This window comes from Hyaena hyaena, unplaced genomic scaffold, assembly GCF_003009895.1.
Source record: "Hyaena hyaena isolate Hyena2069 unplaced genomic scaffold, ASM300989v1 scaffold_21, whole genome shotgun sequence".
In the NCBI taxonomy this organism is placed as follows: domain Eukaryota; kingdom Metazoa; phylum Chordata; class Mammalia; order Carnivora; family Hyaenidae; genus Hyaena; species Hyaena hyaena.
In genome coordinates this window covers 1,548,152-1,569,364 of record NW_024080653.1, presented here as the reverse complement: position 1 = coordinate 1,569,364, position 21,213 = coordinate 1,548,152, and the positions used below count along the sequence as shown (strand labels likewise).

At 50.7% G+C, this 21,213-nt stretch overlaps 1 long non-coding RNA gene across 1 annotated transcript; it reads right to left on the bottom strand.

The window, feature by feature from the left end:
• Window positions 1-19,657: 19,657 nt before the first annotated feature.
• Window positions 19,658-21,207, bottom strand: LOC120228225. Its single transcript, XR_005527433.1, has 2 exons — window positions 21,123-21,207; window positions 19,658-20,245 (listed from the first exon to the last, which is right to left on the bottom strand). It is a non-coding gene; the product is annotated as an uncharacterized LOC120228225 (long non-coding RNA).
• Window positions 21,208-21,213: the final 6 nt, after the last annotated feature.

Here is a 21,213-nt window from a genome sequence, read left to right as displayed (position 1 = left end):
CTCAGACTCACAAACCGTGAGGTCATGATCTGAGTCAAAGTCTGACACGTAACCCACTGAGCCACCCAGGCACCCCTGGATTTGTTCTTTGGGGTCCTGTGTTATCTTTTGTGGGCATGTTCTTTTTCAAATGCAAATTGCTGTGGGAGGGAAAACCAATGAGTTATTAGGAATCTAGTGTGAATTAATGTATCACTTTTTAAATGTTTCACATTTTCAGTCAAAACAATGTACAAATACTATGGGCACCTGGGTGGCTCAGTAGGTTTAGTGTCTGACTTAGGCTCAGGTCATGATCTCAGTTTCGTGAGTTTAAGCCCCGCACTGGACTCTGCGCTGAAAGCCTGGAGACTATTTCAGATTCTCTCTCCCCCTGGCTCTCTGCCCCTCCCCAACTTGCGCTGCCTCCCTCTCAAAATAAATAAATAAACTTAAACAACTTTTTAAAAAAATGTGCAAATACTAGGTGTCCTGAACCCCGTGGGTGTTGGAGGCAAGGGGTGTCTGGAAGCCGGAGCCACCCTTCTCCTGGTGTCATCTGTTGGGAGGGGTTGTTGATGTCTGCTACACTTCCTTGCACGCCCAGGCTTGCACACTGCTCCCTCGGCTTTCAGATCTTGCCTTACACCTTGACTTATGCCGTCTTTGGCTTCCTGAGAAGATGGGTTGGTTTCCCAGCCCTTCCCAGAACAAAGCTGAGTTTTGTGTTCGCGTATTAGGTTCCTCTTGTGGCCCGGATTTACCGTCTTCCAGCTCCAGAGGTCAGAAGTTTCGAGTGGATCAGCAAGGCTGCACTGCCTCGCCTGTCTCGGCTTCTAGAGGCCACGTGCATTGCTTTGCCCAGACCCTCTCTTCATTCTGAAGCCGGTAGCACAGGACTTCAGATCTTTGTCTGACCTTTACTTCTGTTGTCGCATCTCTGACTGACCTTCCTACCTCCTTCTTCCTCAAAGGAGCCCAGTGATTGCATCGGCCCCGCCCATATAACCCAGGACAATCTCGCCATTCAAGGGCCTTAATTTAAAGCTTCTTAAGCTTCTTCATATTCTTGCCATATAAGGTAACATGTTCACCAGCACCCGGGATTATGACCTGGACATTTTGGGGGGCTGCGATCCTGCCAACCACGGAGGAGGAGGGAAATTCTGGGAGCTGGATCTGGCTTGAGTGCAGAACTTTCCGACATCACCCCCTCCCCAGCGCTCCCAAGTGAACACACACTAGGAGGTTGCTTTCCCCCAGATGAGTGTCTTATCATGTGGGGGTGAAAACGCTTTGGGTGGCATCCACACGTGAGTCTGTTGACTTCGAGGGTCGAGGTCCCTACAAAGAATCCCGGTTTCCAATTTTGAAAATGACCCGAGAGAAAAATTGGCATCTTGGCTCCACATAGTAATTCCAGGATTTCAAAACCCCAACTTTCCACCAGAGGAAGGGACGGGAAGCAGACCAGCCCGTCCCTTTTCGGCCTGGCAGCGTTCACCGCTCGGCTTTGCCGGAAGGGTTTGCCACAGGGCATGGGCCCTCTGGGCACCAAAAGGAAGTGCGCGGTCCTCTCGGCCCCTGTCATGTGATCTGACTGCCTCTAGTCCTCTGTGGAAAGGCCGAACCAGACCAGCCACACGGAAAATTGTGGCCGGGAACATTCCAGAGGCTCTCACTGACATCAGCTCCGGTTTGGGCCCAAAGCAGCCTCTGTCTGGCCTGCTCGCCAGTGGCCAGCCCAGCATCCTGGAAACTTGCCAGGGGAGAGATTGTCCCTTCCTGAGGCTGCAGCCAGCCCGTCACCCCACCCAACCGTGCCCACTTGCTCATTTATACTGGTTCCGAGACCCAGGGCAACTGGTAAGGGTCTTCATCCGAGGGCAGGAAAGCCACGTCCAGCCGCCCGCCGCAGGTCCCCGAAGGGAAACTTCTGGGAATCAGGAAGAGAGACCTGGCCCTCTGAAGTTGGGGAGCCGGACAGCAGATCAAGCAGGATCCAAGCCAAGGGGATGGGTGTGTACGCAGTTTTCCGGGGGCTTTATAAAGTTGTGCAATGTTTTCCACTTTCACCTCTTTCAAAAGCTAAGATGCGTCCTTGGGTCGTTCCCAAAGCAAACAGACAGTGGGCCGGACCCAGCCAAGCTGGGCAGTGCGTTTGCGCCAGTGGTCTGGGGCCGCCCCTCCCACCTGAGGGTGGACCCTGCCGGGCAGGGAAGGTGAGGTCCCTTCCCACTGGGACCCAGAGAAGCTTACACTGCCGCTGGGACCGCCCGATCCTGGCACCCCACTGACCCCTGGTGGCCACCTGGGACATGCGTCCTCCTTTATCCAAATCCTGACGCCGCTCGGGGTCCCTGCATTGATGCCATTTGTGGGGGGTGGTAGCTCAGGGGCAGAAGAGGGGCCAGGGCCCTACTTTGCCCAGCTGCACGAAGACACGCATCCTGGAGCAGGGCTTGCCTACCCCCGAAGCTCATTATCCACATCCCGAAAATAGAAATTCCTCTCCCCTGGAGGCTTGCCTCTTGAAGGTCAAACTCTTCGATTCTTTCCAGACACAGCCCCGGTAATGTAAGTGATGATTATACAGGATGGACTCGACAGCTGGGGCCGAGGAGGGGGGCTGAGGGCAAGGGACACTGTAACCTAATTGCACACTTATTCCCCTAAGCCTTTATGCATCAGGGGGAGTGATGTGCTGATCCGACAGGAGAGCCATCTCCAAGAGCAGTTCCTTGTTCTCGGCTCACCGCCCTGACGTCCTGGCCACGGCCACGTGACTAGCATCTTGAGAATGAGTTAAGATGCCATTTCTCCTTCAAGGCATCGTCAGATGATCCTGGCAGCCTTCTCTGAAACTCACTTTCGAAACGGAAATGGGGAAACAAGTGATTACCTGTCAAAGGCTTACCAACTAATTAGTTAGTGAAAGTGTGTGTGTGTGCGCCTGTGTGTGTTTTAAAGAGAGTGTACATGTGCACACCTAGGGGAGTGAGGGGAGAGGGGCAGAGGGAGAGAGAGAGAGAGAGAGAAAATCTTAAACAGGCTCTACACTCAGCTCTGAGCCCAACACAGGGCTCGATCCCACGACCCTGGAATCACGATGCAAGCTGAAATCAAAAAGCCGGACGCTCAACTAACTGAGCCACTCAGACACCCCTGAATTTGTTTTTTAAAAGCAAAAAATGGGCAATGCCTGGGTGGCTCATTCAGTTAAGCATCTTGACTTCTGCTCAGGTCAAGATCTCACAGTGCATGCGTTCAAGCCTTGAGTGGAACTCTGTGCTGACAGCTCGGAGCCTGGAGCCTGCTTCGGATTCTGTGTCTCCCTCTCTGCCCCTCCCCTGCTCACACTCTGTTTCTCTCTCTCTCTCTCTCTTTCTCTGAAAAATAAATAAACATTAAAAAACTTCTTTTTAAGCCAAAAATGGAATGGGCCTGGAGAGTGCTCCTGTGCAGTGAGAAGCTTCTAGGTGGCTGGAGAACACTTCTTTTTACTTCTTGTCTCCTTCCTAGAACTGCAATTGCCGTAGTCCTGCACACAGGACGTAGTCGTCAAGAAATGGCTGGCGGGGGGCGCCTGGATGGCTTAGTCGGTTAAGCGTCCGACTTTCGCTTAGGTCATGATCTCGCGGTTCGTGGGTTCGGGCCCCGCGTCAGGCTCTGTGCTGACTGCCAGCTCAGAGCCTGGAGCCTGTTTCAGTCTGTGACTCCCTCTCTCTCTGACCCTCCCCTGCTCACGCTGTCTCTCTCTCTCCTAGAAATAAATAAAACATTAAAAAAAATTAAAAAAAAAAAAAAAAGAAATGGCTGGCGGGCTGACCTCTCCTGACCGCATTCCCCCCGGCAGATGCAGGAGAGAGGTGGGGAGAGAGAGGCACGGTCCCACACACCACCTCCTCCTGGCAGGACACACCAGGCCTGTGGGGCCCGGGAGAGAGGGATCGACGGCTCCGAGGCAGAGTTAAAATGATAAATGAGCCTGCCTCTGACTCGGACGGCCTAGGGAAAGCCATCGCATCAGAACTTGGCATTTGCAAACAAGCACTAAGGTCCTAGCATTTTAGGCTGAGTTCCAGGCGCCGTGTGACGCGTATCTGTGACTGCTGGGTTCTCAGATGGACACCTTTGAGCACTTGAGGACGGAAAACGCTCAATATCTGCAAAATATGATTAGCGCGGGATCAGGTCTGCCTGACCTTGGGGGTGGCTCTCTTCCTGTGACCTGCAGCCCTTAGGCCGGGACAAGACTGAGTGAGAGCCGGGAGCCACAGCAAACCTCAGGACAGGGAGGGCCACGTCCAGGCAGTCTCGGGCTTTTCTTTTCTTTCCTTTTTTTCTTTTTCTTTTCTTCCTTTTCTTTTTTTAAGTGTATTTATTCATTTTGAGACAGAGAGAGCGCAAGCAGGGAAGGGGCAGAGGAGAGGGAGAGAGAAGCCCATGCAGGCTCCCCGCTGTCAGCGCACAGCCTGATACAGGGCTTGAACTCACGAACCATGAGATCATGACCTGAGCCGAAGTCAAGAGTCAGACGGTCAACCGACCGAGCCCCCCGGGCGCCCCCAGTCTCGGGCACTTCTGAAATGCTGAAGACCCTGGCAGTAACAGCGGGGAGCTAATTCCGGTTCTAGACCAAGCCCCGCCTGCTGCCAGCACTCAGCAAAGCCTCACCGTGAAAACGCAGCCCTGACAGAAGTGGGAAACGAAGTTAGGATGACCCATCGGCCTTTGAGAAAAATAGCTTTTACCATGAGGTCTTTCAAAAAGTCGAACACGCGACCTAACAGTTCCACTCCCGGGTGTATGTGCACCCGAGAGAAATGAAAACGTGTCCGCACAAAATTGGGCAGAAATGCTCACAGCAGCTCTATTCACAATAACCAAAGGTGGAAACGGCCCAAATGTCCCTCAGTGGATGCGTGGATGAACAAAAGCAGCAAATCCGAGTCGTGGAAGGGTATTTGGCCATAAAAAGGAAGGAAGTGCTGACGCGTGCTTTATCGTGGCTGAATCTCCAGGATGTTCCGTGAAAAAAGGTAGGCGTGAAAGGCCCCCTGGTGTGTAGTTGGTTGAGCGCCTGACTTTGGCTCAGGTCATGATCTCGCGGTTTGGGGGTTTGAGCCCTGAGCCAGGCTCTGCCCCTCCCCCGCTCGCTCACGCGCGCTCTCTCTCTCTCTCAAAAATAAACAAGTATATAAAAAATAAACAAAAGGCCACCTGTTGTGTGACTCCAGTTATTTGGAGCGTACAGAATGAGCAAGTCTATAAAGATAAGAAGCAGGGTAGTGGCTGCCAGGGCTGGGATAAGAGGCACGTAGGAGTAGATGCTTACTGGATGCAGGTTTTATTGCAGGGGTGACGAGGATGTTTTGGAACTAGACAGAGGTGGTGCTTGCACAAGACTGAGTGCTCGAGATGCCACTGAGTTGTCTATTTAATGTCTTGTGTGTTTCACTTCAATTTTTTTTTTTTTTTAAATAAAGGACTTGAAGGAAAGGACAGTGCCCCTCTCCGGATCGTTCTTTTGTGATCCACAAAATGTCCATTTAAAAAAATTTTTTTAACATATATTTATTTTTGAGTAATAGAGACAAAGCACAAGCAGGGGAGGGGCGGAGAGAAGGAGACACGGAATCAGAAGCAGGCTCCAAGCTCTGAGCTGTCAGCACACAGCCTGACACGGGGCTCGAACCCACGAACCATGAGACTATGACCTGAGCTGAAGTCGGCGCTTAACCAACTGAGCCACCCAGGTGCCCCATTTCTTTTTCTTTTTCTTTTTTTTTATTTTTAACATTTTTTTAGTGTCTATTTATCTTTTAGAGAGACAAACAGAGCATGAGCAGGGGAGGGACAGAGAGAGAGGGGGACAGAGGATCTGTAACAGGCTCTGTGCTGTCGGCATAGAGCCCGACATAGGGCTCGATCTCATGAACCAAACCATCAGGTCATGACCTGAGCCATTACCAAAAGTCAGAGTCCCAACTGGCAGAGCCACCCAGGTGCCCCAGCCTCAGGAGATCCCCAGTAGAAAGCAGAGAGGAGGCCACAGACAATAGTCACCAGATCTGCTGATGGCCCCATCTGATTCCAGGGTCACTTAGCACTGTAGTCCCCAAAGGAGGCAGCACATTGGAACCCCCTGGGGACATCTAGTGTGCAGACAAATTTGGAAACTGCTGACTTAGGGTATCTCGGGGCGCCTGGATGGCTCAGTTGATTGAATGTCCAACTCTTGATTTCAGTTCAGGTTATGATCTCATGAGTTCGTGGGTTCGAGCCCTGCATCCAGCTCCACGCTGATGGTGTGGAGCCTGCTTGGGATTCTCTCTCTCTCCCTCTCTCTCTACCCTCCCCCGCTTGAGTTTCCTTGTGCTCACACATGTGCTCTCTTTCAAAATAAAGAGACTTCAAAACAGAATGGGGGTGGGATCTGTAGCGTGTTTTCCAAGCAGGTGGATAAGCCCAAAGAACTCGCAAATTTCTGCAAATGCCACAGAAAACTTCCTGAAGGGCATCGTGAACTGTCACGGCCCCAGTGACTATTTCGTGTTTGGAAATGGATCAGGCATAGTGGGGAAATGAAGCGGATTCTCACGGTCTCCCTGCTTCCTCGCAGACACTGGCGTGGGAATGGTGACGGAGCTGGCGGCCAGCCAGCCTCCAAGTAAAGGGGACAGGGGTCCCAGCAGCTATGACAGCCGATCCCACTGGGTGGTGTCCACATAGGGGCACTCGTGAATTTAAAAAGCTCAGTTAAGTCTTATTTCCCTGTTGAATTGTAATACAATTTTCTTAATGTCTAATTAGTATTTAATTACCAAGGGATTCTATTTTCCCTTGTGTGTGAATGAAAGATTACCTTCTCATTATGAGGACTTTAAAGACGTCACCCCGGTGCCTAAGCCTCAGATGTTAGCCTGGAAGTTTCCAGCCCCCCTCCACCGTGCCACACTGTTCTTTCCAGTATCAGTCAGATTTCCAAGAACCTGACCGCATTTCTATAATGATTGCTCTGGGATCGCGGTTTGCAGTTTATGGAGGAAGGGAAAGGAAGAAGAAATTGTCAGGTGGGGAAGGGAAGGGAGGTGATGAAATGCCCTGACATCGAGGGTTACGTGGCTTGCGAGCTGGTGCTGTGCGTAACCTGGAACCGGGCTTGGTGGTTTGACTTGTACCTTTCCACCAGCCCTGATACCCCACTCGTGTGAACCCTTCCTGGGCAATCGCTAGAAAGGCAATTAATTTTTCATCCAAGAAAGGAATATATGTGCCTGAAAGTACTGACTCCCCAGGGAAGTGTGCCTGTTATCCGTGTCCGAGTGATAAATCACCCAAAAATTTAGTGGCTCGAAGCAATCGTTTATCGGGCTCGCCGTGGGTTGACTAGGCTCAGATGGGTGGTTCTCACTCGGGGACTCATATGGTTACCGGGTCGTTGGGCTAAACGGCCGAGATGGCTCTCTCATGCGGTGACAGTTGTGGCTGGCCGTCATCGAAGAGTTCAGCTGGGGCTGTCAGGCAGAGCAACTCCCTGTGGTCTCTCCATGTGACATGACAGCTGGGTTTCACGAGGGAACGTCCCAGGAGCCATCATTCCAAGAGATTGAGGCAGAACCTACAAGGATTCTCATGGCCCAGCCTCTGAAGTCCCAGAGCGTTGCTTGTATTACATTCTCCTGCTCAAGGGAATCACTAAATCCTGCCCTGATTCCAGGGGGAGAGAATTAGGACCCCCTCCCCCTTGGTGTGAGGAGCAGCGTTAGCTCATAGAGAGACAAGGAATTGATGGCGGCCATCTTGGGAGGGTTCGTTGCTTACCTCAGGAAGGAAGAATTGGGGCAACTTTAGAGAACTACTTTGTCCTTAAGGAAACTGGTTTGTAGCTTAAGAAGAGACCACTTCAGGGGCTCCTGGGTGGCTCAGCCGGTTAAACGTCCAACTTCAGCTCAGGTCATGATCTCACAGTTTGTGGGTTCGAGCCCCGCATTGGGTTCTGTGCTGACAGCGTGGAGCCCAGAGCCTGCTTCGGATTCTGTGTCTCCCTCTCTCTCTGACCCTCCCTTATTCACACTCAATCTCTCTTTCTCTCAAAAATAAATAAACAATTAAAAAATTAAAAAAAAGAAGAAGAAGAAGAAGAATAGACCTCTTCAGGGGCGCCTGACTGGCTCAGTCAGTGGAGCATGCGACTCTTGATCTTGGGGTTGTAAGTTCAAGCCCCACATTGGATATAGAGATGACTTTAAAATAAAAATCTTAAAAAAGAAGAAGAAGAAGAAGAATAGACCTCTTCAGGGGCGCCTGACTGGCTCAGTCAGTGGAGCATGCGACTCTTGATCTTGGGGTTGTAAGTTCAAGCCCCACATTGGATATAGAGATGACTTTAAAATAAAAATCTTAAAAAAGAAGAAGAAGAAGACGAGACTCCTTCAAGTATGTTTTCAGGAACCCTGGTGCCTCCTTGGTCAAGGTCACAGCTTCCTTGATCTTTGGGCTTTAACTGAAACCAGCTGCTTCTGTGACAATGTACCTCCTTAAACTGCTCTCCCTGCTGGAGGCTTCTGATTTTCCACTTCCCTCTTACTCCAAGCGGTTAACCTCTATCACGCTCACATTCTGTGCCAGGCAGTGTGCTAACCTGCACCGAGGAGCCTCGTTCACGGGCAGCCACGTTAACTAAGAAAATGCGTCTTGTTGAAGTGCGGCATCAGCAAAAGCTTTCATTTTTCCCTAACAGCTACCACCAGCTGTGCTCTGTCAAAATCCCTTTTCCCCTGGGCAGAAGGCTTCCCATCAAGGCACACCAGTCTGCTTTCCGGCCAGTTTTGGTTGTTAGCACAGCCTCACTCTGCTGTTTAAGATTTATTCCCATGGGGCGCCTGGGGGGCTCAGTCGGTTAAGCGTCCAACTTCGGCTCAGGTCATGATCTCTTGGTTTGTGGGTTCGAGCCCCGCGTCGGGCTCTGTGCTGACAGCTCAGAGCCTGGAGCCTGCTTCAGATTCTGTGTCTCCCTCTCTCTCTGACCCTCCCCTACTCGTGCTCTCTCTCTCTCAGAAATAAATAAAAACATTAATAATAAAAAAAGAGATTTGTTCCCTTAAACTTGTTTTGGGGCATCAGTCGGTTGAAGCGTCTGACTCTTCGTTTCGACTCAGGTCATGATCTCACGGTTTCATGAAGTTTAAGCCCTGCATCGGGCTCGGTGCTGACAGTGTGGAGCCTGCTTGGGATTCGGTTTCCCTCTCTCTCTGTCCTTTCCCCTGCTCACGCTGTCTCTGTCTCTCTCAAAAATAAGTAAACAAACTTAAAAAAAAAAACAAACTTGTCTCAAATTACCCCCCACCTCTCCCTAGGCAGGTCAGGCCTGAGGCCCCAGCACGAATAAGCAGGGACATGTGTGTCTCTGATACCACCCTGTCCCCTCCTCTGTCCTCACTTCTATGAGGCTGAGGCAGAGAGGAGAGAAATGGAAACGACCTGTGTTCCCTGCAGCGGAGGCCGCGCCGCGGTCGTGGTCGTCCTCGGGCTCTGGGTCTTCGCTGCTGGTCTAGCTCGTGTTCTGGAGCTGTTGACATTCTGGGGCCTGGATTATTCTTTGTGGTGGGGGTCTGGCCTGTGCACAGGGTAGCGGTATCCCTGGCCTCTGCCCACCACATGCCAGCAGCCCCTTCCAAGCTTTGCAACCAAAAATGTCTGCAGGCATCACCGAATGTCCCTCGGGGCAAGGAACCTGGTTGAGACCCAGTGCTCTGTAGACTTGAGGTGGGCAAGAGAGGGTCCCCCCCGGCCAGCCCACTCTCTCCCTAAGGGCTCCGCTGACTTACACGTTCTTGCTCATTGTCATGTGACAATATACAGAGAAATGACAGCCAGGAAGGCACTTCCAGCTCTGGGACCTAAGAGTTTTTATTGGTGGGGAGGGAGCCCGTCTGGGTGGCTCAGTCGGTTGGGTCTCCAACTTCAGCTCAGGTCATGATCTCACGGTTCGTGGGTTCGAGTCCCGCATCAGGCTCTGTGCTGACAGCTCAGAGCCTGGAGCCTACTTCGGATTCTGTATCTCTGTCTCTGCCCCTCCCCTGCTGGCTCACTGTCTCTCTCTCTCAAATATAAATAAACATTAAAAATAACTTTAAAAAAAGTTTTTATTGGGGATTCCTGTGGAGGCACATTGATTACATTATTGACCTTCATCTGAATGCCATCTCCAGGCCCCCCCTCTTTTCGGCAGTTTGAGCCCGTCACATGGTTTATCATAAACTCTCCGGTGGGATTGGGGAGCCCAGCAGGAATGGTAGACCTCTCGAGAAATTCCAAGGATTTAGAGGTGACCTCTCAGGACCCAGGGACAAAAGCCAGCCAAGTTCTTGATCACGCAGAGGGTTCACAGTGTCAGCTCTGAGTGGCATCTTTATTTATTTATTTATTTTTTAATTTTTTTTTTAATGTTTTTTTTATTTATTTCTAGGAGAGAAGAGAGAGAGACAGTGTGAGCAGGGGAGGGTCAGAGAGAGAGGGAGTCACAGACTGAAACAGGCTCCAGGCTCTGAGCTGGCAGTCAGCACAGAGCCCGACGCGGGGCTCGAACCCACAAACCGCGAGATCATGACCTAAGCGAAAGTCGGACGCTTAACCGACTAAGCCACCCAGGCGCCCCAATCTGAGTGGCATCTTTAGCTAGCCCACCGGCTGGTAGTCTTCTGAACTTAACATCTGGGGCGCATTTTATCCTCGGTGGTGGGGTCTGGTAATATTTGGAAAACAGGGGAGGTCCCACTGGGCCCCTCCCTCTACCTACACACATCATCTCGTGACCCTGAGGGGGGTATTACGGGGACCACTGGTTTACAGGGGGAAACACAGGTGCGGGTTGAGGGACTGGCCTCGGTGAACCGGCAGAAGCACAAGCGAGTGCAGGTGCATCGGGCCCTGGAGCTGCCCCCTCACGGGTCAGAGGGTGCCCTGCCCCTGCCCCGACAGGCAGGCATGAGCCGGCCTCATCCCACCAGCTCCCCCCACGGCCTCCAAACCACCTGACTCCCTCCCGCAAAGCCGTCCCTGCCCTGACGCTCTGCGGTGGGGGTGAGAGCCTCCCCCTCTTCTTATCTGGGACATCTCGGGTCCTCGCTCACAAGCCTCTTGGCCAGCCCTCCTGCTGAGAACGTGCAGGACCTTGGGATCTGGGAACTGGACCCCTGCCACAATCTGTCTCTGACCTAGAACATTCTTTGTCCTCTGCTGACCTCAGCCCTGACTCTCACAACTGCCGCACGGCCACACCGCTTCTCTAATGCCGAAGTCCAGTATGTCTGTCTGTCCTGTTTTCTTTCACCTACGGCCACAGTTTCATTTGGGCCTGTCTTTATTTTTAAAGATTCTTTTTTATCAGAGTATTTTTAAAATGTTTATTTATTTATTTGGAGACAGAGAGAGTGCAGATGCATGGGGGAGGGGGACGATCCCAAGCAGGCTCTGTGCTCATCAGCACAGAGCCCGACGTGGGGCTCGAACCCATGAACTATGAGATCATGACCAAGAGTCGGAAGCTTAACTGACAGAGCCACCCAGGCACCTCTATTTATAAAGATTTTTATTTCTTTTGAGTAATCTCTACACCCCAATGTGGGGCTCGAACTCACAACCCTGAGATCAAGGGATGCATATTCTATCGATGGAGCCAGCCAGGGGCCCCAGCCCTACCTATAAATCAACTGCTAAGGGTCCCACTCCTTCTCCAATCCACTGTCGCCGGAGGCTGACGTGGGGCCACTGATTCCTGTCATTACTCTCTCTCTCTTCCCTCAGGGTCTGCTTTCTGCCATTTTTGTCTTGCAATATCCATTTCACCAATTCTCTAAGTTTTCGTTAAAATAATGAACACGGTTCCTTTTCCTGATTGCCTCCTAATAAATATGTATAAACTCTTCCCATCTCTCTTCCCGTAATGGCTCATACATGTCAGACCCCCTGTTTTAACTGCTTGCCGTGTATTAACAAGCTTAATAGGTAAGACTCGTTATTATCGCCACCGTATAGAATAAAACCAGAGACAAAGACATAATTATTTGCTCAAGATCACATAGCTGGTAAGAGTTGGCTCCCAGAGTCTGCTTCCCAAGACTAAGCCCATTCTGTGCAACTTGGGCCATTAAGACACACACACACATACACACACACACACACACACACACTCTCTCTCTCTCTCTCAATCTCTCTCTCTCTCTCTCTCTCTCTCTCCCTCTCCCACCCCAATAATGTCCCAGTTTATGAACGGACCATAGTTTCTGTGGGACATTTGTACTGTTTGCAGATTTTCGCTGTTGTAGAGCCCAGATCCTCTTGAACCTGAAATGTGGCACCTTGAAGCTGGGAACCTTGTGACTTTCTCAGTTATTTGGCCGACAGTTTGTGATAACCTGTCTCCTTAATGTGCATCTCCAACCTTCTTCCTTTTTCCTCCCTCCATGTCTTTCCCTTTGATCCCAACTTGCCTGTGCTGCCAGAAATCTGGTGATGTGGGCAAGGAATCCTCTCTTGTTTGGCAGGAGCTCCTGCAGAAGCTCTAGAAGGCGCTAGAAAGCACCAGATGGTTGCTACTTGAACCAAAGTCTTCAATGATGTACAAGTATTTGCGAGACCCTTACATATCTCCAAAGACCTCCACCAAGAGTTACTGAAACCCCCATCGCAGGTGGCTCCTGTCCTATTGAAGACTCTGCATTGAGATTCCATTTCGGGTGGTCCAGCGGCCGCCCCAGCAGCCTGGCTCTACCACTGTCCTTGTAGAAGTTGGGAAGGGTCACTCCCTGCGGACTTGGCTCTGTCTGCTCAGTACTTTGCTCTTGCCCCAGCATGGTTTCTGATGCCCCATTGAGAGAATCGGCTCAGAGATCCAAGTCAATATTATTTTTAGAAATAAAGATCATTCCTTCTCAGCTGGCTGAGGCCTGCTCGTAGAACGAAAACAGAGAAAGGCCTCGTATTTTTCCCAAGTTCAAGTCGGAGCCGTGCAAGGTGGGGGCAGAAGTCCCGCGTCATTGCCCGACACATTCTCTTTTGTTGCAGAGATGACCTTGCCCGTCCCTCAGGGGACAAGGCTGAGCAATCCTAAACATACGTCTCGTTGTCTTGTCCAGAACATCCTTGACCAATTCTTCCTGTCCACTCTGAACCTGTGCTCCCTTGGTCTACACATTAGTAGAACAGAGGAGATCACATTTCTACCATTCCAACAGCAGGGTCAGTGTTTTTAGACTTGAAAATTGATATTGGTTTGAATATGGAAAACGTCACTTTGGGCTGACCAGGGCTGTTTTTTTCCTGCAGGAAATGTTCAGCAGGTCTGGAGCCTCAAGGATCAGCCAGGTCTCACAGAGAAACAAACAAACAAACAAACAAAATTGAAACTGGTCAAGAGAAGTCTCCCTTCAAACTTCAAAGAGGACATTCTTTACAAGATGAGCAGAGGGCCCTTTCTCCTAACTTCAGACCCTGTATTAGTGACAGTTCTTCACAGAAACAGACCCAACATTATATACAGTAAAGCATTATACACATATGTATATAATATATATCATTTTATGCATATGTACATCCAAGACTGATGGGGAGAGGCAGACAGACTGGAGACTCAGGGAAGAGATGCAGTTTGAGTCCAACGACCAGCTGCAGAATTCCCTTTTGCTCCAGGAGATCAATCTGTGTTCTATTCAGGCCTTCAGCTGATTAGATGTGGCCCACCGACATGACAGAAGGTAATCTACTCAAAATCCACCAAGTTAAATGTTCATCTGATTCAAAAAAATACCTTTACTTAGGGCACCTGGCTGGCTCAGTTGGTGGGGAGGGGGGGTGAGACTCTTGATGTTGGGGTTGTGAGATCGAGCCCCATGTTGAGTGGGCAAAGAGATTACTTAAAAATAAAATCTTAAAAAAAAAAAAAAAAAAAAAAAAAAAGATCTTCCCAGAACTAGAATCTAGAATGATGTTTGACCAAATACCTGGGCGCCATGGCCCAGCCAAGTTGATACATCAAATGATCCATTGTAGACCCTTAGGAATTTACCCAAGGAAGAGAGAAATGGGCAGAAACTTAGTATGGACAATCTTATCTTAGCTCAGGTCACCCAGAAGCAAGCACTGAGGCAAGAACGCATGAGTGGTTCATGGGGGAAGCGAAGCCAGGAAGAAGCAATGGGGGGCACAGGGAGAGAAGGAAGGTGGTAAAATGGGGGCCGTGTGACTGCGCGGGTCATGGCTGAGGACAGCGGGGGAGCCCTGGGAGACAGTGTTATCCCCAGGGAGCGGTGAGGGGCTGGGTTTTCACTCCCTGGCTCTTCTGGGCTGTGGCCTGCAGGGGCTGCGGTCTGAACCCCCAGCTGGGGGAGCAGTGAGGGTGCCTGGGGTCGGGGCAGGTGCCTGATGCTGGGAAACAGGGCAGATCTCTGGCAGCTCGCACTCAGCGCAGAAATACGCACAGGTCCGTTTTTTTGAAACTTTTCTTAATTTTACGTTTTTTTGTTTTGTTTTGTTTTTTTAGAGTAAGAGAGAGCAAGCTGGGGAGGAGCAGAGGGAGAGAGAAACAATCTTAATCCATGCTCAACATGGAGTCCAATGTAGGGTTCGATCCCATAACCCTGGGATTGGAGACCTGAGCGAAAATTGGATGCTCAACTGACTGAGCCACCCGGGTGCCCCCACACAGATCTTTTTTTTTTTTTTTGGAATTTTATTTATTTATTTAATTTATTTTTTAGAGGGAGAGCAAGTGATTGTTGGGGGAGGGGCAGAGGGAGAGAGATAATCTTAAAGGCACCATGCTCAGCATGGAGTCCAATAATGTTCCAACTCATGGTCTGCGCCCAAATCAAAAGTCAAACGCTAAGCCAACTAAGCTACCCAGGCGCCCCCCCCCCCCCAGATCATTTCTCAATCAGGTTTGCCTGCCACGGTGTTCAAGCCACATCATAGGCGAGCGTCCCTCACGTGATCAGTGATTCTTTCAGAAGCCAACTTTTCCAGAGCTGCCAAATTCTCCACTGTGTGCAGGCGCCATCATCGATTCAGCTGTGGTGCTATCGAGGGGGCACTCGGGCTGCTTCTCACTTTTCCGTGGCTAAAGGTGGTAGTTGTGGGGCGCCTGGGGGGCTCATTTGGTTAAGTGTCCGACTTTGGCTCAGGTCATGATCTCGAGGTTGGTGGGTTCGGGCCCCACATGGGGCTCTGTGCTGATGGTTTGGCGCCTGGAGCCTGCTTCGAATTCTGTGTCTCCCTCTCTCTCTGCCCCTCCTTCTCTCCCCCCACCTCTGTCTCAAAAATAAATAAACATTTAAAAAAAGACTTAAAAAAGCAGTAGCTGCTCTTTACCCCCATGGGCCATCGGGGCACTTCAGCCTTACCCTCAGGGACACCCCTGCAACACTGCAGGGGAGGTACGGTGCGGGAGTCACACGGGATGAATAAAGGCTCAGGCAGCCAAAGGGGTTCAATACACATGGGCCCGAAAGGAAGAGTGAGGAGGGTGAGGCGGGAAGGGCAAGAAAGGCCTTAGTCGGGGTGCAGCCAGAAGAGAAACCACTCCGGAGGCTCAAAATTAGAGAGAGTTTCACGTAGCGGGGTTGGTGGCACAGAGGCAGAAAAAGGCTGGGAAGCCAGCTGGGGGGGGGGGCGGTGAGCAACAGCCGGTGGGGACGAGGGCCAGACCCCTCCCCGGAGATGCTCACAGGGTCGTAGCTGCCAAAAGCATGGAGGCCTCATCTAGTAAGCACTCGAGCCACTGGTGCGGTGCAGCTGATGCTGACGCCACCCGCCGGGCAGGGAGCAAGGGAAGAAATACCCCGGCTTCTTCCTTCCTTCCACCTCCGGTCTCCACCTGCACCTCCCATTGGCCGAAGCTTCCACGGATCCAGGAACCTGAGGGTCAAGACTCCTGTGTGGCTCAGCCGGTTGAGCGTCTGACTTCAGCTCAGGTCATGATCTAGCAGTTTGTGAGTTCAAGCCCCACGTCAGGTTCTGTGCTGACAGCTCAGAGCCTGGAGCTGCTTCGGATTCTGGGTCTCCCTCTCTCCCTCCTCTGCTCCACTGTCTCTGTCTCTTTCTCAAAAACGAATAAACATTTTTTTTTTAATTTTAAAAAAGGAGGAGCTTTCCAGGGGATGATCCTGGCAATGGGCCTTCTGAGCCCAGATGTCACATCCAGACACACTCAGGACTTCTGGTTCCAACCATGCCAGAGAAGCTGGTATCCAACTAACGCCTCCACCGAATAAAAGCCGGACAAACATATGAAAATCCTGTTCAATATACGGGACTACAGAGCACCCAGGGAAGAGAAGCCTTGAGAGCTGTGATCCTTAATGGGAGGGAAGTAACTGTGAAGGAAGTTTCCAGTCACTTGGCCTTTGCCCTGAGGGCGTCTTCATGTCCCCACTGTGTGGCGGGGGCAAGCTGGGGGTCAATGAAGTTTAAGCAGAAAGCAGCAGTTTTAACTGAAGAGACAGATGTCAGACTCTGAGCCACCAAAGTGCCTGGGACGTCAGTGGACAAATTCCCAGGGTGGTCTGAGCTGCACAGTTCTGTGAACAAATTATTTTCCAGTTGCTGACTGGCCCCTAAACCGTGCCTATCCCTGGCGGGGCTCCAGGTAACCCAGCAGAAAATAGCATGAGACACATAGTCAAAAGGTCAATGGAACGTGTGAGGGAGTGCCAGGAGGAGAAGACAGAATGGCGGGGAGGGAATCTTTTGAAGAGACTTGGCCAAGAATTTCCAAATCTGGTGAAAGATGACGTATCATAGGCTCCAGAAACTCTGTGAACCTCAACAGAATGCTTGGCGCTCTCTCACCGAAGGGAATCAAATGAGCAATCAGTAATAGATCACCAGAAGTTTCCCCAGGTTTGAAAATCAAGCAACACACTTCTAGAAATAGAACAGAGGCACCTGGGTGGCCTGCTTTGGTGGCCGACTCTTGGTTTCGGCTCTGGTCACGACCACACAACTTCATGACTTTCTTTCTTTCTTTCTGTCTTTCTTTCTTTCTACATTTATTTATGTTTGAGACAGAGAGAGACAGAGCATGAGCTGGGGAGGGGCAGAGAGAGGGAGGCACAGAATCTGAAGCAGGCTCCAGGCTCTGAGCTGTCAGCACAGAACCTGACACGGGGCTCGAACTTACAAACTGCTAGATCATGACCTGAGCTGAAGTCAGACGCTCAACTGGCTGAGCCACGCAGGCGCCCCCACAGCTTCATGACTTTCATGAGCCTGCTTGGGATTCTCTTTCTCCCTCTCTCTCTGCCCCTGTCTCGCACTGTCTCTGTCTCTCTCAAAATAAATAAATAAACATAAAAAAAAAAAAACAGAACAAAGAAGAAATCACAGTGGCAATTACAAAGATTTTCAGCCACCAGAAACTACCTTATTTTCAATAAATGGCAAACTGTTCTGGAAGCCACGGGCCCAGAGAAAGCAGGAGCTGGGCACGGAGACTTAGGCCAGGTTGGGCTGAAGAGTTCGGGCTTGTGGGCAGGGGAAAGCCCCGGAGACCTTTAACCAGGGGATCTGGGGTGCGGATGTGGAGGGTGGGCTAAAAATGCTGGAGGAGACGAAGGACAGAAGCACAGAGACCAGTTGCGACACTGGTCTTCAAAGGAAGAGACCAAGAGCTCTTGGCCACTATCACTCACTGAGTTCGCGGACTCATGTTAAGCACCTACTATGCACCAGGCACTGGACTAGTCCCTAGGACACCTTCTCCCAGAGAATCACTCTGATGCCACATAAATTATTTACGTACAAAATAAATGAGGGGGAGGGGCACCTGGGTGGCTCAGTCGGTTAAGCATCTGACTTGAGCTCAGGTCGTGATCTCATGGTCCGTGGGTTCAAGCCCCATGTTAGGCTCTGTTAGCAAACAGCTCGGAGCCTGGAGCCTGCTTTGGATTCTGTGTCTCCCTCTCTCTCTCTGCCCCTCCCCACTCATGCTCTGTCTCTGTCTCTCAAAAATAAACATTTTAAAAAGTTAAAAAAAAAAAAAGAAATGGGGGCTGGGAGGGAAGGGTGCCTGGTTGTCTCAGTCAGTAGGGTATGAGCTCTTGATCTCAGGGTTGTGAGTTTGAGTCCCACCGTGGGTGTAGAGATTATTTTTAAAAATATTTTTAAAAAAGAAAAAAGGAACTGGGGAAACCTTTTTATTTTTATTTTTTTAATTTTTAATGTTTTATTTATTTTTGAGAGACAGAGAGACAGCGTGAGCATGAGAGGGTCAGAGAGAGAGGGAGACACAGAATCCGAAACAGGCTTCAGGCTCTGAGCTAGCTGTCAGCACAGAGCCCGACGCGGGGCTCGAACCCACGAACCGTGAGATCATGACCTGAGCCGAAGCTGGACGCTCAACTGGCTGAGCCACCCAGGCGCCCCTGGGGAAAACTTTTTTAAAAAATGTTTATTTATTTTGAGAGGCATGTGCAAGCAGGGAAGGGGGAGGGACAGAGAGACAGAGAGAGAGATTGAATCCCAAGCAGGCTCTACACTGTCAGCGTGGAGACCAACACAGGGCTTGATCTCATGAACCAAGAGATCATGAGCTGAGCCAAAATCACGAGTCAGATGCTCAACCAGCTGAGCTACCCAGGTGCCTCCAAAACTTTCTTTTTGTTTTTAATTTTTTTTTTAAATGTTTTATTTATTTCTAGGAGAGAGAGAGAGAGAGACAGTGTGAGCAGGGGAGGGTCAGAGAGAGAGGGAGTCACAGACTGAAACAGGCTCCAGGCTCTGAGCTGTCAGCACAGAGCCCGATGTGAGGCTTGAACCCACGAACTGGGAGATCATGACCTAAGCCGAAGTCGGATGCTCAACCCACTGAGCCACCCAGGTGCCCCTCCCAAAACTTTCAACAGTATAATCCAAATGTCCATTTTTCTTTTTTAAATTTGAAGATCTAATTGTTTTCAATTTTTTAAGTTTATTTTCTTTCTTTCTTTCGTTTTCTTTATTCATTCATTCATTTTGACAGAGAGAGGGAGGGAGAGAGCGAGCAGAGGAGTGGCAGAGAGAGAATCCCAAGGGGGCTTCACATTGTCAGTGCAGATCCTGATGCGGGGCTTGAGCTCATGAACTGTGAGATCAAGACCTGAGCCAAAATTAAGAGTTGGATACTTAACCGATTGAGCCACCCAGGTGCCCCCAAATGTTCATTAAAAAAAAATTTTTTTTACAAATAGTTTATTGTCAAATTAGTTTCCATTAAAAGAATTTTTTTAATATTTATTTTTGAGAGAGAGACAGAGAGACAGAGCATGAGTGGGGAAGGGTCAGAGAGAGAGGGAGACCCAGAATCCGAAGCAGCTCCAGGCTCGGAGCTGTCAGCACAGAGTCCAACACAAGGCTTGAACTCACAACCCGAGAGATCATGACCTGAGCCAAAATCAAGAGTCAGACTCTTAACCTACTGAGCCTCCCAGGTATCCAGCCCCATTTACTTTTTTTTGTTTTGTTTTTTAATCTCTCTTCCCCTGCTAGATTGTATCCCCCAGGAAAGGAGGGGGTGTTTGTTTGTTTTGTCTTTAAGTATCCCAAACACCTAAAAGGGGCCTGGCAAATAGCAAGTGCTCAGTAAACATTAACATATGGATAAGTAGATAGATCTAAAAATCGAGGGAATGAAAAGGGCAAAAGTTGACTCCAGGATTTATTGGCTGGGAAATCAACTCAAGGTTATGAGCACTCACAGAGGGAACAGAGGAAGCGGTACAGTTCAAGGAGACCTGAAAAAATGAAGATGTGACAGGGGCTCTGGGGGAGAGAGATAGGAAAATGTGAAGGGAAGTGATTTCCTTCTGTTCTCGAAGATAACAAGGCTTATGGTTAAATAAATAATTTGGCCCCGGCTATTTAGCTCAAACAAGCTGTTTGTTTGATGTAACCTGCCCTGAGGAGAGAGGGGGTGGGTGGGTCAGTAATTCAGGAGGGCCAGCGAGTGTGGATCAGCCTGCTGATTTCCAAATCCCGAATCTTCGAGCGTGGATCAGCCTGCTGATTTCCAAATCCCAAATCTTCGAGCGTGGATCAGCCTGCTGATTTCCAAATCCCGAATCTTCGAGCGTGGATCAGCCTGCTGATTTCCAAATCCCGAATCTTCGAGCGTGGATCAGCCTGCTGATTTCCAAATCCCGAATCTTCAATGGGACTGTGAGGCGTCTGGAGGTGATAAGGCACATTCTATTGTTCCCTCCGGCGGATGTCACAACAGGCAGAGTCCCTAAGAGACATTTTCAGAAGGTGGGTGAGAAGCACTACATCTCCCTCCCTCCCTAGTCCTGGGGCAGCTGGTAACTAACGACTCAAAGCTTCTTCAGTTTTCACTTTCTTCTTGGCTCTGACTCCACACAGACTGACCGCATGTTTCTGGAACCCACAGCGCTGCCCCAGACCCTGGAGGGACATCGGAAGCGCTCAGTGATACACGGTCTTGCCCTCAGAGCGTTTACATTCTAGTTGGAAATTCACAAAGGCAAAGAAAAACACAAACAACTATGCAGGGTACCGTGCACGGTACAGTCCGGGGAGCAGAGGGTGGCTGACTGTGATCGAGGGGATCGATCTAGCGAGACTCCGCGGAGCGGATTCTACTCGGAGCGGATCTCTGAGGGACCTCGGAGCATGGAGGGGAGGAGGAAGAAGGGCTTTTGTGACTGAGCGCAAAGTAATCATTGGCAGGAGTAGCTTCGACGCGCTCAGAGAACTTTGCCTTAAGTGCAGACGTGAGGCTAGAGTCCGTTTGGGGAATAAAGATCAGGCTCCGGCACCCGCACCACCTCCGGGACATTTGGCGTCGCCCGCGACCGGCGGAAAACCACCCCGCCCTCCACTTTTCAAATCAATCCCAGCTGGGCGCTCCGGCTGTGTTACCATAGAGGCGCAGAGCTAGATGGCCACCCTCCCTGGGCGCAGACATTTTGGATCCTGGCAGGAGAGCTGGAAACGGCTGGGGCCACTACCAAGTCGGGCCGCACCGCCCAAGAACGTGAGCTCAAAAGAACTCCCGTGGGAGCGACGAAAGCAAGCGGCGGGGCGACCCGTGAGGCTTCTCTCGGCGGAACAGGCTTCAGAAGAGCTGCCCACCGCCCTGCCCTCACCTGAGATGGCGGCTCCGCGGGCGCTCTAGCCGGCGCCTCTCCGATGCCCAGAGGGGGCGGCGGCCTCGCCACTGGCTCTGAGGCGGCTGCA